Source organism: Vespula vulgaris, chromosome 14 (genome assembly GCF_905475345.1).
Source record: "Vespula vulgaris chromosome 14, iyVesVulg1.1, whole genome shotgun sequence".
Taxonomy (NCBI): domain Eukaryota; kingdom Metazoa; phylum Arthropoda; class Insecta; order Hymenoptera; family Vespidae; genus Vespula; species Vespula vulgaris.
In genome coordinates, this window is record NC_066599.1 from 2,171,836 (window position 1) to 2,187,500 (window position 15,665).

General features: G+C 39.5%; 1 long non-coding RNA gene across 2 annotated transcripts in view; it reads right to left on the minus strand.

Annotated features, from left to right (window-relative positions):
* LOC127068941 (uncharacterized) overlaps window positions 1-15,665 on the minus strand; it is a 222,979-nt gene that overhangs the window by 98,690 nt on the left and 108,624 nt on the right. The window lies entirely within an intron of this gene.

The following is a 15,665-nucleotide window of genomic DNA, read 5'->3' on the forward strand; positions in this document are numbered from 1 at the left end:
ATAGATAGATAGTTAGATATAGCTTGTAGATATCGGAATAACTTGTACGTATAAATGCATTTTTTACTCGTTCTCTTTCTTTCTTTCTTTCTTTCTTTCTTTCTTTTTTTCTTTCTTTCTTTCTCTATCCAATGCATTCCACTTTCCGTTCTTTTTACCGTTCGCGCCGACGATCGTCCATCATAACATCGATAATAGAGTTGTAGCTGCATTGTCGTTCCAGTCATTTTCTTACTCGCTTTAACTCTCTCACACTAAATCGCTTTCGAGGCCGTCACACGTAAATACATAAACGTACCTATATACAAATATATATATGTATATATATGTATGTATGTACGTATGTATACACATAAAATTGCGCAAAAGCGCGAGAGCACGTCTCCGATCGCGAGATCGCTAGATATCCCTCTCTCGGGAAGAGGCCGACACGTCGAAATTTATCATCGACTCGTCCACTTTATGTTTGTCCTCGAAAGGACAAACGATCGACGAGTTGCACTCCGCTATACTGTATAATACACTTTCGATCGTTCACCGAGAGAGGAAGGCTGAAAATGCACCTTCGTGTCTTCGAAGAATCGTCGTGAGTCGACTCGTTGCTACACGTCTCTCTCTCTCTCTCTCTCTTTCTTTCTCTTTCTCTCTCGTGCACGGATCGATCGTCTTTATTATAGCCCATGAGAGACAAGTGTTTTCAATGCCCGCGGATATAGAAAGCGCGGGAAACAAAAGGGGGAAGGTTAAAGAAAAAAAAATCTTCAGTGTTATGACTAGGTATAATAATGTTTAGCCAATCGTCTTTCATTTCACATTGACCGGAACGTTAAACTTATATCCAATGAATTATTTTACATCGACTATTTATTCATACGACTTATAATCTATATTCAAAACAAATTTCATCGATCGACAGTCAAAACGAAATCAATTTCCTTTACCATTTATCGCGATCTTCTCTATTTTCATTCTTTTCTTTCTATCTCATTCCCTCGCCTCTCGATCCCTTTGTTTTTTTTTTCTCTTTTCCTTTTCCACCTAGCTAACGCTAGGAACGAGAGAATCGAGATTAGAATTCTTAATAGTTAAACGGGAATCGAGTTTCCTGTCTTCGCGACGAATTCCGATTCTTCAAACGTGGATTCACGAGTACGTTGATCCTATGAATGAAGTTGAATTAAGTCTGTATATATGTTTATCTCTCTCTTTCCCTCTCTCCCTCTCTCTCTCTCTCTCTCTATCTATCTATCTATCTATCTCTTTTTCTTTCACATTGTCTCGACGTCCTCTTCCTGTAAAATCTCAAGCGAGACACTTAGACGTCGTCTCGACTCCTACGCGTCCACGCGTGCACGTGCTCACGCATATAAGCGGCGATCGTGAGCGCAACGGATGAGTGCGTATGGTAATGACAGGCCAGGAAATGCCGACGAGGCGCCGCCGGAAAGATCGAGCCACCTCGATCGCTACCGATTTCTATCTTAGTCCTTTTACGAGCTTTCAAATTGTTTTCTTAATTCATCCTCGTGCCTACTCCCTTCCCTCGCATTATTCGTCTTATTATAATTGATTGTATCTTTTCATGAATAAAAAAGAAAGGAGAAAAAATGCAATCTACAAAAAAAAAAAAAAAAGAAAACGCAGATAAGAAAAAAGGAAAATATTTTTTTACTACACTTTACGTGTTGGATTTTAATCGCTCAAAAGGTCCATTATTTATGCATACGCGAGATAATATCGATAATGTTTTTTGTAAATAATGGCACGCATTATGCTACTATTGATATCTATCTATCTATCTATCTATCTATCTATATATATATATATATATGTATATATAAATATTCTTTTTTTTATATATATATTTATGTATATATATATATATATATATATATATATATATGTATGTATATATGTATAAAAGCGATTTCATGCTTTCGAGAAATCACATTACCGTATGATACGTGAGAAAAACGTGATACGGGATCGTATTTTATATAGTTGAATTTTATCGAAGGCATTTACGATGAGGACAGACCAGCTCGGTATAATCGACATAAATATATGTATACATACACGCACACACATATATATATATGGGTCTTGTAATTTATTCGAATGAAATGGTATACTTTTATAAATGACGATTTTTAGAGCATTCGTTCGATAGAGTAGATATATCTTTGTCAATGGATTTTCGTTATAGGAATGAACTCGAAAACGACGATTTCTTTCTTATAATGCTCGCTAAGAAACGGGTGAATCATTAATTAACGACACGCTAAGTTTTACTATCGCGCAAAAAGTCGGTCATCGGTGAAAGTCGTCGTCGTCGTCGTCGTCGTCGTCGTCGTTGTTGTTGTTGTCGTCGTCGTCGTCATCGTAGTTGTCGTTGTCGTTGTCCTCGTAGATCTTGCAGGCTCTCTTTTTACTAGTCACAAACTCGTGAAATAAACCATGTTCGTCTGACTTTAAAGCAAATAAAATCAATTTTCGTCAGATTGACGTCCGAGCGATGCGTACCTCCGTACGAGGAATAAACGATCTTAATTATTTTTTTTCTTTTATTAATCCAGCTTGTTTGTGTTCTACGTATATGCGTATGTGTGTGTGTATATACATGTATATACACATGAGAACGAAATACAGAAATCTAGTTTTAATCGCAAACTCGAAGTTCTCGTTGCTCCCGAGCACGACGAGATATGTCGTCATCGCAAATTGCCGTCAAGTAAATATCGCAATGTTACGTAGGTACCTACCTACCTACCTATCTACCTACCTACCTACCTACCAACCTACCAACCTACCTACCTGGCCGGTGTAATCTCTCGCGGCAGGACTGCGAAGAGAGCAAAGAGTAGAGTTTTGCCCGTTGGCGCAATAACGTGCTAGCGTTACGACGAAACGATTGATAATGCCGACGAAATTGGTCCTTGTTGACTTTGGAGAAATCAAGGATAACGAGAAACGTTACGCGTAAATACTGTATGTATACATTCTGTTTCTACGAAAGGTAAGTTTAATAAACAAAGAAAGAAAGAAACAAGAAAAGAAAAACACAAAATATCATACACGACTTATCGTATTATCACAACAAATACGATTCTCTTTGAGAGAGTCCTAGTTCTTATCCTTTTTTTTTTTTCTTTTCCCCCTCTTTACTTTCACATTAGCCTACTCGAGTAGAAACATATATACTGCTTGAGAAATATTGTTCCAACTAAGATATATCAAACGCGAGATCTAATCTCAAAGGACTTCTAATGATAGACTCGATATTCTCTCATGATTATCTCGTAAATGAAAGAAAGAAAGAAAGAAAAGAAAAAAAAAGAAAAAGAAGAAAAAAGATGAAAAAATAAAAAAACCTATAGTAAGAGGAAGATAGAAGACAGAAAGAAGACAGATACGGAGGAAGAGAGAAAAAGAGAAAGAGGGAGAGAGAGAGAAGATAAAGAAGAAGACGAAGCTAAGCGAGGGACATAAACGCGTGACTTTTCACAGCCCACGAAGATCTAGCGCAGCATTCTGCAACGACCAAAGAGAGGCGTAAACATGCCGTCGATGTAAACCACCAACGTAGATTCTACAGTACAGTCACCTGTAGAAACTCGACCTCGACTTTCCACGTCTCTGCTAGTAGATACCCACTCCTACTTGGAGGATCGGCACGGTCTTCTTTCAGTCGAACGACTTCGACGACGATCGAGACTCTTTAATCGGCAATTAACGCCGTCCCACTGTACTAAATACGATTTTCGATTTTACGAGAACATTTTTTAACCGTGAACGAGTTCTCTCTTATCGCTTTTATCGAATCGTAAAAAGAAAAAAAGAGATGAAAAAAAATATGTACACACACACAGACACACGTAAAAGTAAACCTATATCAAATTGCAATTCACAAAATCGAAGATTGAAATCGAACCTGTCGATTTTTTGACCCGATTGTACCACATCGTGCATTGTGTTACACATTAGCGTTAATAATTCACGATTTTATGGCAGCAAACTCGCGAAGTTGGCATTATGGGGAAGCCCTCCGGCACAATGCGGGCACAGTTCTCTTAGCCATTCTTTATTTTATCGTATCTTCTCGTCTCTACCCCTTCCTTCCTCTTCGCACATTCAGTAACGTTTCAAGCGTGAATCGTAAAACTCATGGCTATTCTTCCAAAAGCTGAGATTTAAAAGTTCCGCGCCATCTCCCTCGACGCCTTACTATAACTCCGTTACTTATCACCATCGTTATCGTTATCGTAATCTCACGTCGTTTTTATCATCGTCGATATTATTATATTATTTTTATTTCCAATTTCTCTTCTTCGTTCATTATAAACAATTTTCGATAAAAATAGATTCTTTCGAACGTACAAGATGAGCGAATTCGATCGAAAATTGTCAAACTTGTAAATAGATATCAATAAAAACATAAACGAAGAATATCTGTTTTATTTTATTCTATTTTTTCTCCCCTCATTCACGTTCTCCTCTTTCATCTTTCACCCTCAACCTCGAAGCTTCGTTCCTCGAAGCTCCCTCGAAGCAAGTAGCCAGTGCCCTTTGCTTCGGTCAGCGATAAAATTGAAGAAGAAAAAAAATAACAAAAAAAAAAAAAAAAAAACAAAAAAAAAGAAAGAAAGAAAGAAAAAAGAAAAAGCAAAGAAAGAAAAAAACAAACAAAAACGTTAGACTCGAGCAACCGTGAAACACGATACACTCTTGATACTCGAAACGATATCGATCTCGTACATTGTAAAAGGGGGAAAGAAAACTATCCCACAACCTGAGCGTGAAATAGACCGGTCGTAAAACTCGCGGAGCGCGTAGGTGTTAACTTCCTCGGTTTGGTGCCGAGACCCGCGAACTGGCCGCGAACTGAGTGAAATACGAATCTTTGTGACTCGCAGAGCGCTTTTGTTTCCGGAGACGCTAATTGCCTTGATATCCTACGGTAAACTCGTACGTTACGATCTATCTAGGATGAAGATCAAAGAGTAAGTTATGCAACACGTCGTTGCCATCGTCGTAGTCGTAGTCGTAGTGGTAGTTGTAGTCACAGTCGTGCGGTTAAATGGAATGGTAAAAATCGTTGTGCATTGTGCGAGAAGATCGAAGAAGAACAGGGCGCGTCGTGCGTTAGAAAATGTCTTCCTGGGAGAGCGTAGAAAAGGGAGTAAGGGAAGGGCAGAGGTGGGCAATAAAATCGAGTTATTATCCTTATTATCGTCGGCGTTGTGAAAGCTTAGACTCTCGCGAGTCTCTCGTGAGCGTAGGTTGCTCGCAAGAGAGTAGACTCATTGTCGTACAATGTGCACCCGCGTAGAGTCAGGACATACGATATCCTTCCTTTCGAGAATCGATAATACATAGAGACTCTAGTCGGACATGTACATATATATATATATATATATATATATATATATATATATATATATATATATATATATGACGTTTAAATACGGTACATTCGAAATGAAATAAATCCTATCGATATCGACGTATTTACAATCGTACGATCAAAGTTATACGAGCCTTCTTTCCATCATTTCTGACATTAATTCGGTCAGATATATTTTTATAACAAAGATACATACGCTCGATATATTAATTATATAAATAAAAATTGTTCATTAGCAGTTTCATATTGATTTTCATGAGATATATTCACGAATATTATATATTCTTCTTATGTTAGTCCGAACGAATTTCGATTTATGTACTATATATTCGCGAAAGTAAACCGTACGATCCGATCTCGTCTTTTATTGATTTAATGTTCCCATAGTCGCTATTTATTTCAACGAGTAATGGAATGAGAGGCACTGAGAAGCACAGAATGTACCGTCGTCGCCGTGCCACTGGAGCAGAGAGCCCGTACAGCATCCTGAAGTTGGAGAGGCCCCCATTACTTGTGTCCACAATGTCGAGATATTAACCTGCTTCACCTGAATGCTCGCCGTGCGGCAGCACTCGAGAAGCGTTTTCCTTCTGTTTCTCCTGGCTTCTTGGGTACCTAGCGAGTAAGTACTTACTTACTCACTCACTCACTCACTCACCCATGGTGGGAGTTAAACGAGGACGAAAAGAAAAGGACGAAGAAGCTAAAGAAGAAGAACAAGAATAAGAGGATAGGAGAACATTCGCATTTACCTCGACTCGAATCGACTTCGTTCGTTGTGCGACCAACAGACCAACCAACCAACCAACCAACCAACCAACCAACCAACCAACCAACCAACCAACCGACCGACCAACCAACCGACCGACCGACCGAACGAACGGTCGTGCCACTTGTCCTGGAATTCTCGAGGACAAGTGCCTATTGAGTCTTCCGCGTTCGCATCCGAGAAACGCACGAATTCTATGAGCGTTTCCCGTCGCGAGCTGAATCAAATGAGTCTCTCGCGTGCCAAACCAAATCGATTCTATACAATGAAGACGAAGAAGAAGGAAGAGGAAGAACGGAAACTTATTGAAACTATTCGAACATCGGATAAAATCAGATCGTAATTTCCCAACATTATCTTTTGTACTATCTAAAAAAAAAAATGAAAAAAAAAGAATGAAACAAAAAAGAAAAATTGTATGTGTCTATCGTACGCTTGAGGAAGAAGTATTATGATTTAATAACAATCGTGAAGATAAATGATTTCAATGCTTTTTTTTTTTTTTTTGATCCATGCTTCCAATGTTTTTTTCTTTCTTTTTTTTTTTAATATCCGAAACGTATAGATAATCAATAAAATGTAATTTCAAGGGAAAGAAAAAAGATGGCGTATATCGATATTACCACAAAGACCACCAACGAAAAGGGATGAGAGTAACAGAAAGGAAGAACAGAAGCGAATTAGTAACGGGCAACGTCGAACGTCCTCGTCGAATCGAAATTCATTAATTCGATTCTCCTTTATGCTAATCTCGGACGTAAGCTTGAATGGAACTGTGCTCTCTCTCTTTCTCTTTTTCTCTTTTTCTCTTTCTCTCTCTGTCTCTCTTTTTCTACGTTCGACTGTCTTACAGGGGCACACGTGGGCGAGAGACACGTCGCACTCCTCGCTATTACTTCGGCTCGTGTGAGACTCGTTCGAGCTACCGTACCGTTTTCGACCACGAATTTGTGCTAGAGACTAATGATAAAAGCAATTAGATAACGCACTACCTAAATCGTAATAATTATTTTTCTTGTCGAGTAAAAGAGAAAAAGAAAAAAGAAGAAAAAGAAAAGAAATGGAAAATGAATAAATGTCGTCTGATTAGCTCTATAATTTTTTCTATACTTATTACCCCTTCTCTCTGTCTCTTCTTATACGTACCCTCACACCCTCCTCCGTACCTTATAACGCATTTTTCGATAAGAATAAAATTGAAATGATAGTATAAAAAAAAAAGAAAAAAGAAACGAATCGAATGCAAGAGAAAATTCGAAGTTACGATCGTTCCGACAGTGACGATGGTCTTCGAGTCACGTGGCTCTCCACCGTCGTCGGACGTGCGCACGCTCGCGTTTAGAATCATAATTGAGTTACGACTCAATTAACTCAGAATAAGCTCGAGCGTGTCGAGAAACTGGTCTCCGGATTAATTTACCGTGGCTCATTGAGTGCCAACGAAACTAGTTTTCGTTCGTATATTCGCCGTTTATTCCTCTCCTCGTCTCCTCGTCGCCGTTATAATCGAGTATCTCGCGTGGAATATAAGTAAAAACGGCTGATAATGAAGACTGCTAAAAGGAAAAAAGAAGAAAGAAAAGAAAAAAGAAGGGAAAAGAAAAGAATAAAAAAAGAAAAGATGAGGAAAGAAGTTGTTCGTCTCGCATAAATAATATATAATACGTGTGTGTATGTATACATATATACATATATACACTTACGTATAATGTTATTTATTCATAAAGAAAAAAAAAAAAAAAAATCGGCCGATTAAATGAATCAAGAAAAGATTAGAATAACTTTAAACGTTCTTAGCTCCTATCCTATTAGAATTATGTTACTAGCTTAATGCTTTGCATTTAACAACATTGTCGGATAATTTATTTATTTCGCGATGCTCTCCCTGCGAACGAACGAACGAACATACGTAGATACGTACATACATAGGTATACGTACGAACGAAGCCAACTGCACTTTCACTTATCACCTCAAAGCCTCGAGGCAGGCAACCCGCTCGACGTTGCTCGCTGCAAGTGATACACCTGCGTGGCTCTGACTAATTAACGTTTGACTTAACGCATCTGGACGTGTAGACACGATTTGATGATTTTTATATAAATTATATATGCACGTAAATCCGTCGGAATGAACAGTCTTATCTTTCTCCCTCTCTCTCTCTCTCTCTCTCTCTATCTTTTTTTTTTCCTCTCTCTCCTTCCTTTTCTCTCAACGTTAGCAAGCAAAATATTTTTCGACATTTTCGAGCAACCCGTTTAGAAAAATATCGAAGGTCGAAGGTTTATGGGAATGAGGTGAATCAAGCGCGGAAGCGACGGAAGAGGAGTGAAAGAAGGATAAGGAGGAGGAAAAGAAGAAGGAGAGAAGGGCTTCATAATTTCGTACGATGATAAATGATCTCATCATCGTCGTTTAGAAATTGGTAAAGTGTTGGATAATACCGAGTTATGGTTAACGAAAGTGGCCCGAGGCTTTCGAGATTGGATATTTCTTTAAGGCGAGGCCAAATTATTTCTAACGTTTGAATCGATCGATCGATCGATCGAGATCGCGTAACAACGTTCTCAGGATTCGAATTTTGATTTTCTCTTCACGTTTTCCTTTTACCGAACACGAAACTACCTATGTACCTATGTACGAAAGGATGATTTTTCGTATTTACTTAATTCGATCACGAGCGGTAAGGGAAATAAAAAAGAAAGAAAGAAGAAAAGAGAACAAAAAAAAAGAAAAAAAGAAAGAAAGAAAGAAAGAGAAAAAAAGAAGGAAAAAGAAGAAGAACCGTTTTTAAGAACGACGTCCGCGACGGATTCGAATTAATGACGTTACGTGGCTTCACAATCGGTAACTGATTCCAGATTAAAGAGCGCTCGATGAAAAGAAGAGTAAACGAAGAAGAGGATGAAGAAGAAGAAGGAAGAGGAGCAGGAGGAGGAGGAGGAGGAGGAGAAGGAGACGAAGAGGGAAAGGAAGAGGAAAAAAAGAAGAAAAAGAAAAAGGTCGAAAGGGCAGGGACGACTTGTGAACGACGAGGACAACGAATGGCTTTAAGTCGTGATTGGATAATCATTAACGCCCCGAGATCTCTTCGTTTCTAATTATCTAATCGCCGAATGACGTTGGTGTTGGATCTAAGCACGTGTCCAATCGCGGTACTAGTCAATCACCGAGCGATCGCACCTTCTCGCCGACGTCGTTAACGTCGTTAGTTAAATTCTTTGCTCGATCATCGGCTTGTACACAATGCGATCTATAGCTCTGTAATTAGGTGTCTGATTTCTGCCTGGTACACGTAGAAGAAATTCTCTCTCTCTCTCTCTCTCTCTCTCTCTCTCTCTCTCTCTCTCTCTCTCTCTCTTTTCAACTCCTTCGTTCCTACTGACAATGATTCTACAATAAATACGATTATAAGGACGGAATGTTGGTGACGTAATAGCGAGATAGATATTAATCCCGGTTAACGTCGTGATCCAACGGAAGCATTAATCTAACCCACCCAACGGCAAACTACCGAGAGTATCTAAGATTCTAATGATCCTAACGATCGGATTCCGAGGATTACGATCGAGAACGTCGTCCGATGTAATTGCGATCACGATATCGGTGTTGTTACATAAATATCCAATCTAAAAAGTTCATCGTTGGGAAGCAGCGAAGAATCCTAATGATCGTCTAAACGGAGGAGAAAGAAGAATGAGAGAGAGAGAGAGAGAGAGAGAGAAAGAGAAATACAGAAACAGAGAGAGAGAGAGAGAGAGAGCGAGAGAAGTCTCGAACAGAGGGGTCGAAAACTAATATCGAAGCCTTCGCCGCAATTGCGGTCTCCACGAGGAAGGGCCTCGGCTACCGTGAGCTTCTCTACGCGGTATAAATTTCGTCCTGAATACCTCCGCTCGGGACAATAAAGCCGTTCGCAAATCGGATCCAATAATTTCTCTTCCAGTAGGACTAATTTTGAATGCCATTAGTTAGCACAAGCCGCCTGGGATGATCCTGAGCGGCAAGCCAGATTGTTATTTCGTTCGTTCGTTCGTTTGTCGTACTTCCCTTCCTACGAGAGTATTCGCCCACCCTCTTTTCCCTCTCTTTCTCTCTTTCTATATCTATCTCTTTCTATTTTTTCTTTCTCTCTCTCTCTCTCTCTCTCTTACTTCTCGTCTTTGTTCGCGATCGTCGAGCTTGCACCGTGCTACTGTATTATGAGTGGACGCCAACGCATTATGCACCTCCACCCTTTCTCTATCTCTCTCTCTCTCTCTCTCTCTTTCTTTCTCTCCTTCTTTCCGTTTTTCTTTCTTCTTCTTCTTCTTCTTCTTCTCCTTCTTCTTCTTCGTCTTCTTCTTATTTCTCTTCTCCTCTACTCCTCAAGACAAACTCCCATCCGTTTGTTCGCCGCATGGCGCCACCTCTGATTGAATCGACCGCGATACGCATTCGTCTTACGTCTGCTCACGTCCACGCGTACGTCTGCGAGATGCGAATTCCACGGGATCGTTTCCATCGAACGTTTCCCAGCATCGGTACGCTAGGTATTGGGTCATACAACCGATTCTTCGAGGATCCCCTTCGTCTCTTCCCACCATCTCTTCGTCTAACGTTCGACATTATCCTACGCTCTTTTCTTCTATATAAAAACAACTAACTCCAGTCAGAAATGACAAATCGTATGGGATAATTAGAAAATGAGGATATAAATACCGAATGCCCACGTTTCTCTCTTCTACATCTTTTTTTATCTTTCCTTTTCCCCAGTTTCGTATTGAAAAAGAAACTCCTAACGAGATATCGATTGTATCATAGAAAAGAAGAAAGAGAAAGAAGAAAGAACTGAAAACGTGAGAGAGATGATTCGTTTTGAAATTATTTTTTTTTTTTTTACAAATTAGTTTATTACAAAGTTACGACAAAAGACTTAAGAGTTATATTAAAAAATAGTTGTGGATAAAAGTCTGACATGTAGTTACTACGATGTCAGTAATATTCACATAAACTCGCACAAATAGATCAAATAGTTGCTACTCTAATTCTTCTTTTTTTCGTAACTTTTTAATAAAACTTCGAAGGATCGATATTTATAGAAAATTTCTTTCTTGCTCGGACTCGTAGAATATACTGACAAAGTTTCGTCGTCGAAACTTGCCACGTTCTGCGTATATATCAATTTTGTCTGTTAAAAACGATATAATGAAAACAAAATAACAAAAAAAAAAAAAAAGAAAGAAAAGGAAAAAAGAAAAAAGTGTACAAGAGATAAAAATAACGATATTCGTCGATGTTAGTTGCTTCCTATCGTCAGCAAGAGAGAAGTTCGTATTGGCTATCGAGAGGTCGACGGTTTTCACGATGGTCGTCGCTCACGTAGCTTCTGCTTTGATGTGCACCGCGGCACGGTGCATTGTAGATGCATTATAATGCACCGCCGAGCGAAAGAGGGCCTATGTTGGTATTATGCTCTCGCGAAGTCGGCGCGAGTTGCTTGCGAGTCGACTCGAGAGCTTCGATCATCAAAACTGCTTGGCTTGGCTTGGCTTCGCTTGGCTTGGCTTGGCTTGGCTTGGCTTGACTTGGCCTGCCTTGCCTTGCCTTACCTTCCTTGCCTGCTCGGCCAAGATTATATGAATAGAAAGGCGCCGGTGATACGTGATGGGCGTGTGCAATTGAAAATGATATTACGTAAAAGAACGGGGAACGAATCGACGGTGAAAATTTGTCGAGTTCTCTTCTTCGCATCGTCCTTCCTCCCCCGAGTATTCGATGTATCTCTTCCTGAAACGTAGGATTATACGACGAACGAGTAAAAAAAGAAAAGTGGAAAAGTAAGAAGAAAAGAAAGAAAGAAAGAAAGAAGATAAAGAAACGATTCGACGATGGAAAAAATGACCTGACTAGTTCGAATAAAATATTTCTTATGGAGAGGAACTTTGAAAGTATTTTTTATGAAACCATCCAAAATCGTTGGAACCTCCGTGCTGTTTCAATCTATGTTTTGTACTTTGGAAACGAGACATATCATTTTTTATAACTTACTAAAAAAAGAAAGGAAAGAAAAAAAAAGAAACAAAAAAAAAATGCATATTTAAACGCGTATTACATAATCCGATATGTACGATGGAGGGGCAAATGAACGAATCAAAAAAAAAAGGACCAAAAAAAAAGGAACGAAGAAGAAACAAAAAAAAAGAAATCAAACGAAAAAAGAAAAAGAAAAGGAAAGAAAGAAAGAGAAGACAGAAAGAAAAAAAGAAAAAGAAAAAAAGGAAGGATCTCTAACCTAAAGGAGCTTCCGCGCTACGCGCGAGAAGAAACAAACGTCTGAGCAAGAAGAGAAGAATAAAGTTCGACTGGCTATCCGAGCGGGCAGCAACAGAAGAAGAAGAAGAAGAAGACGAAGAAGAAGACGACGAAGAAGAAGAAGAAGACGAAGACGAAGACGAAGAAGAAGAAGAAGAAGAAGAAGAAGGTCGAGTTGGTCTGTAATTTGTGCGGTCGTGCCCGGAGGAATACGGTGGCCGGGTATCCTCCCGTCCCTGGAATGATATTCCCTCTCCCTTTCCTTTTACTACTTCGCGAAGGGCAGAACACAGGGAGTGCACCCTGGGGCCCGAGTAAAGGACGACGAATGAGAATAACGAAATCTCAGCTTCGATGTCCGGTAGCTCTCCAACCTCTATCGCTCGCAATTACAACGCTCCCGGCCGTTTTTAATCTCGGACAAGCGGCAAAAAACGTAATAACTTTTTTGCCCTCTTCTTAAGAGAAAGAAGGAGAGTGAAAGAAAGAAAGAAAGAAAGAAAGAAAGAGAAAGAGAGAGAGAGAGAGAGACATAGATAGATAGATTAAAAAAAAAAAGAAGAAAAAACGAAAGGTTGTGTGCATTACGCGAAATACGAGGGTATCTCTATCTTTTTCTTTTTTTTTTTTTTTTTTTTTTTTTTCTTTCTCTCTATATATATATATATATATATATATATATATATATAAATGAAATTTGGCGAACGAGCAAGGAACGACTCCGCCCCCGCATATTCCGTCGAGCGGACAAGCGGCGAGTGCAGGATAACGAGCCGCGTGTGTATGCAAATGCATCACCGAGAATTCATCTCCTTTCCTTCTCCTTCTTCTTCTTCTTCCTCTCTTTCTTCTTCTACTTCTTCTTCTTCTTCTTCTTCATCTTAGGATTTTCAAGGTAGATTATTATTGCGCCTCCGGCGGCGAAGAAACATTTTCAGAAATCACGTTTGAAAGTAAAGAACGAAGGAACGAAGCCGTTCGTTTGCTCGTTCCTTCGCCTACTCGAAAAAGGACGCCCGTCAATGACACATTACGACGGAAGGGTCCTACGTAGTGGAATCCCTTGACAAGCTTTTAATGGGCCGCCTCTCATTTTGATTTTTCTCTCTTTAATTTATTTTATTTTATTTTATTTTATTTATTTATATTATTTATTTTTATTTTCTTCAAACTGTCGTCGTTGTTATCGTCATCGTCTTCGTCGTCGTCATCGTCATAGTCGTCGTTGCTCGATTAGTCGCTTCGGGCAATTGAGAAAATTTCATTCGTGAGAATACACAATATTATATCTTTTTCATTCACTCTCTCTCTCTCTCTCTCTCTCTCTCTCTCTCTCTCACACTCTTTTCTCTTTCTCTCCGTTTCTATCTCCGTTTTTATCCAACTTTCAAAATATTTAACTAATATTCACTGCAAAGAATGACTTTTGCGAATGTAGAAAGCTAGTACACGATAAATATCTCCCAAGCAATTTATCAAATATCTGAGATATCTATGACAAAGGATAGAAATCAAAAAAAAAGAAAAAGGAAAAGATAAAAAGAAAAAAACCCGCATTACAAATTCATATATTATACTCGTCGAAAGATTTTCTTTAAGAATAATCCTTCTCTCGAAGAGATCGATTCATTAGGAAATATAAAATTCTTTTGCATAAATAGAAATATCGAGAAAGGAATCGGCGATCGGTCGGTCGATCGGTCGATCGATCGATCGTTCGATCGATCGATCGATCGATCTCGCGCCGTCGCCGTCGTCGTTGCCGTTGCCGTCTGGTTTAGAATTCTCAGCGATAGAGCTGAAAGTCTAAGCGGGTGGAGGCGTCATCGAGGTATATCTATCGTTCGATTACGTCACGTTGGAATGACCGAGCGGTGACTCGAACCGATGGAAGGCATACAAATCGAAGCCGCCGACGATCATTTGTCAGGCGGAACGTCCGCGAAGCGTTGGTGCGTTGGCTGATCGCGTCTAAACGCGGATTATCCAAGCGGAGGAGGAGAGAAAAAGGAGGAGAGACTCGATCTCTCGTACTCATCTCACCACCTAGAGAAAGAGAGAATCATAGAGAGAGAGAAAGAGAGAGAGAGAGAGAGAGAGAGAGAAATAAAGAGAGAGAGAGAGGGAGAGAGAAAGAGAAAACGAGAAAGGTGGAGAGTGATATTTCTATCATCGATAGTCGAAGCTGGAACGCGTTAACAATCTTCACCGTGGCATTCAGCGATTGATGGCCGCAGAAAAGAGGATTTATTAATCTCGAATCGTTATCGTTTGCTCGCCAATGCTGACTCTATCGACGAATATCGTTTTGTACAAATCTTTAGACCTCCTTCTCTATCTATCTATCTGTACATATATGTATATGTATGTGTATATATATATATATATATATATATATATATATATATGTATATATATATATGATATGTGTACGTGTATCTATATATCTATCTATCTTTCTATCTGTAATAAGTTCGCACGTGTCTTAACGATGATTTAACTATACATTTTTGTTATGTCGAAAGTTTTATCATCGTTCGCACGCGAATCCAATTTAAAAGGTGAATCGAAGGAAAGACACATACGACGCGACGAGAGCGTGTGTAAACAGGATAGACGACTCTCGTAAATCAGCCCCGAGATATCGATTACGAGAGAACGTGACGATCCGTGGACTCGCTAGAACTCGCGAACCAGAGTATAACTATATCCGCGATTAGCGTAACGCAGCCCGATCTCGCTAAATTACACGTACTTTTAAAGGCATCCGTCTCTCGGCCGTGCAAAGTTCAACGTTTAAAGACGATTCTTCTCTCTCTCTCTCTCTTTCTCTCTCTCTCTCTCTATCTATCTATCTATCTATCTATCTCTCTTTCTTCACATGCGAATAATATTCGTGTAACGGATAACCAAAGGAGACAAGGTAGCGACATTCAAGCTCTTGCTTATCCTGGCGAACGCGATTGCGCAGGATTATCTTTGGCTCGTCGAAGGTGCCGTTCCTTTCATCGATCGGCGAATCTACGAGCTGCACGACGCGAGTAACTAACGTACGTGTATCTATGCATGCATGCATTCATGCATGCATGCACATATATACATATGCATATATCTATATCCTCTTCTAGTCTCTTCTCATTTCTTCTCCTTTCTTCTTTTTTCTGTTAACGGATCGAGAAAGATTACGAGAATCTCGGGTT